The following is a 4,055-nucleotide window of genomic DNA, read 5'->3' on the forward strand; positions in this document are numbered from 1 at the left end:
GGCTAGAACATTGGGCTATTTTATGGTGCTCTAGATTCCTCTCTCTCTAAGGACTTATCTGTAAGCAAACATCCGAGACTTATAGTACAACTGTGAGGGCTACATGGCTCTAGCTTTAGCTTAGTATGATGACCTTTTCTAGCTTGTTAGTGGTTACCTTTATGGCGCAAGAGGGGCTCTAACAGGTTTGATCTTAGCTTGCCAAGAGGGTGCACTTTGGTTTCTTAGTGTTTTGTTAGCCACTCCTTGGAGGGGGGTTCATGCTTATTGATGGGAAACCTTAGTGGTCCTAACTTGTTAGACAAACCTTTGAAAGGCTTCATAGTGAACCCTATCGACCTTCCTTGGTAGTGGGTCAAGAGGTTGGCTGCCTCGGGTGAAAGGGTAAACCACGACTCATAGTGAAAGTGTACAACCTCTGTAGAGTGTAAAACTGGTATATCAGCCATGCTCATGGTCACGAGCGGCCTTGGACTGTTACGGAATAGATGATGAACACTAATGATGAAGATGCTCACTAATGATTAATGTTTATGCCATTCATTATTCATGTTTACCTGATCGTGTGTTTATGTGGGCTTGTGGATAAACTTGTTGCCACCCTATTGCTAAAATCATGACTCATTAAAAGCAAATCGCAGTTAACTAGTGTCAGCCTTTTGAGCCTCATGAACCCCATGTTATATTTGTTGAGTATGACATGTACTTATGCTTGCTTTACTTTTTAAATCTTTGGAAAAATCCTGGATGCGTACCAGATTGCTAGTCCAGAGGAGTTAGGCTTGTGATCAACTAGTCAGTTGTCCCTGTGGAATTAGAGTCTTCACCTGAAGATCGGAGTTGTCTTTCCACTATTTGCTATCTAAGGCTATATCCTTTATACTAAGTACGTTATATATTGAGCATTGTCTTTCGATAGTACCCTTATTTGTAGCTATATGTGAGATTTGATTTCTAGGCTCACATATGGTGTGTATCTGGTTTTGTTCTTAAAACCAGGTGCTACAAAGTGGTATTAGAGCAATATTGACTGTAGGATGCAAGCCTAGTAGAAACTTGTCATTTTAAACACTTGGTCTATGAACCTTGATATTTTCTTCTCTACTATATCTCTACCCTTGTTATTCTTCTCTACCTTGGTGCTTATTTTAAGGTCCTTGTTCTCATCTTCACTCCTTGATTTGATATGCATTTAGAAATGTTCCTCACCACCTTCATGCATAATCTGAAGATGAGTCTTAGGATTGTTACCCCTAGTACAATGAGGACGATAGTATCGCAAGTTGAGTCATTGATTGAATTGTGCACCTTTAGTGCTTTGTTGAATTGTGTTGACACCGTTTTTTGCACGTGTCAAAATAATCGGAGTGGACTAATCGGCAAGGGGAAAGTTATTGAATACTTTGATAGCCAATGAAAGCCAGTTTGTAAAGATGGTTGCCGATAGCTGGTGATGGTCGATATAAAGGTTGATTTGGACTCGGGCGTTGCCGATGAGGTTGGAGGTGTTATTGTCGATGCCGATGAAGGAAGACTTGAAGACTACTGTCGATGAAACAGGGAGTATGCCGATGAAGGAAGACTTGAAGACTACTGCCGATGAAACAGGGAGTATGCCGATGAAGGAAGACTTGAAGACTACTGCCGATGAAATAGGGAGTATGCCGATGGGAAGGAGGACAGTGAGATTTCCATCGTAATTGAGGCGGACAGGGAAATAGATAGGAGTTGATTTCCTTTTCTGTATTTGTTAGGTTATGATTCATGTAAGAGTCACGTGTTTCCTTAGATATGGGATTGGTGTCCTAGTTGTGTTTGGTTGTGTCTCTTTAGATCAGGGTATAAATATGGAGTAAGGGGCAATGTAATAGATATATATCAATCAATATAAAAACCAATTTTTACTCCTATTCGCATCTACTTACTTTTCGGCGACTTCGTCAATTTGCATACTTTTCTTTTTTACGAGTTCTCATTAATTCGGCGAGCTGCATCGTTTTAGTGCGACCTTCGACGATTCTTGAGTTCCGCGTGAGCACCTCTTGGCCGTGACTTCCGGGCGTATCACTGTTGTCAGGACCAAAGTGTTCGTATCTTCATCCTTGTCGATTAGTAGGTCAAATCGACTGGCACGCTTTGGATATCGATTCGGGTATTAGCCCTTTGTGTTTGCAGATCACTTTTGCATCAACACATCTTTTGGCACGCCCAGTGGGACAAATCAATCAATATGTTCAATTCCGAGATCGATCCAGGGAACATTATCGCAGTATCAGAAGAAGATCTCAAGGAAGAACAGAGGCAGGCTATGGAAAAGGCTGTAGAAGAACACAAGCAGCTTTGTCTGAGATCGTTTAGCTTGAACAAGAGTGGACAAGTCATCCAGAAGCAAGATTTGCCGTTGCCTCGGCATGTTACCTTTGACTCCAATCCTGGTAAACTTCAAGAGATGGTTAATTCTGCAGTAAATCATGCTTTGATTAATCATTCCAATGTGCTGTCCAATACTGTTCATAATGCTGTGGTTCAAACTCTCAAAGAAGGACAAGCGGCACCACATTACGTTGGGCCTGCCTATCATCAACCAGAGCCGGCATCTGTCAAAACTCCATCGGCTCCTTCGGCCGTTGTGGGTACAGAAGTTACTTCCCCTCCAGTATTGGCAGGCTCACCTAATATTCAATCTACACCGATACAATCAGATCAGGTATTACCAGGAGGGCGAGTTCAGCTTAATACAGATCTATCGGCATCAGCTATGTTAGGCCCTGTGTCTCAGAATAGCCAGATTCCTACTAATTGGTGGGGATATGGCATGCCTCCAGAGTCCTCTGTTGTCAATCCTAGATTACCTCAAGTGTTTGATGCAGTAGGAAGAGCGCCTATACCATCGGCCGTTTCGCCGATGGCTCAAGTGCCTCAATATGCCGCGACTACTTCTGCGCAACCAACTCTAGGAGGTTTCCAGATGCCTATGGTTCAAACATTCAATTCAAGTCCATCGGCGAGCTTACTGCCGATGCAGCAGAAAGCCCCTGCTATGAGTCAAACTGGGGTTCAGTTCATGCCTCAAACCAGTTATAATTATCCAACAATATCAGCAAATTACCAGCCATCGGTAAGTTTTGTACCGATGAGTTCTAATAATGATTGGTCAGGACAGTTACCTGTTCAACATACAGTTCAGCGAAATCAGCAGGTTGCAGGGATTCAACAAGGTCATATGCAAGCTGGTTTCCAGAATCAACCATCGGCAGCCCAGCCGATGAATCCTTTCCAACAGGTTAATGGACCACAAGTAACGGCAAATATGCCGATTGCTGGAGATCGTGGGCCACAAAGATATGTGGAGGGATGTCAGCAGGCACCTCCTGTAGAAATTCAACCAGTTCGTCAGCAGGAGGCTGATGCTTTTTGGGCCGATAAGATAGCAGAAATTATGAAGGATCAGTTTGGGATAAAGCCCAAGGTCAATACTTATTCTTATCGAACTCCATACCCTCCTGCATACGATTTAATTCCTCTCCCAAATCGGTACAAGGTACCGGATTTCACTAAATTCTCTGGGCAAGATGATACATCAACAATGGAACATGTCAATCGCTTCATTATTCAATGTGGAGAGGCAGCTAACAGAGATGAATTAAGAGTTCGATTATTTTCATCATCTTTGTCTGGATCAGCATTTACATGGTTCATTTCATTACCACCAAATTCTATTATTACTTGGGTTGATCTAGAAAAACAATTCCATAAGTATTTCTTTGCTGGAATCCATGAAAAGAAGCTTACCGATTTAGTAAAATTGAGACAGCGTAATGATGAATCAGTGGAGAGCTTTGTACAAAGGCTACGAGATGTAAAAAATAAGTGCTACAGCCTGGTGCTGGATGATCGGCAGCTTGCCGATCTGGCTTTCCAAGGGTTATTGCCACATCTTAAGGACAGATATGCTTCTTAGGAGTTCGAAAGCCTCAGTCATCTTGTGCAAAGGATCTCTGATCAAGATACTAGGGTTTTTGAACCTAAAAAGAACTGGAGTAAAAAGGTATCAT

Source organism: Miscanthus floridulus, chromosome 15 (genome assembly GCF_019320115.1).
Source record: "Miscanthus floridulus cultivar M001 chromosome 15, ASM1932011v1, whole genome shotgun sequence".
NCBI lineage: Eukaryota > Viridiplantae > Streptophyta > Magnoliopsida > Poales > Poaceae > Miscanthus > Miscanthus floridulus.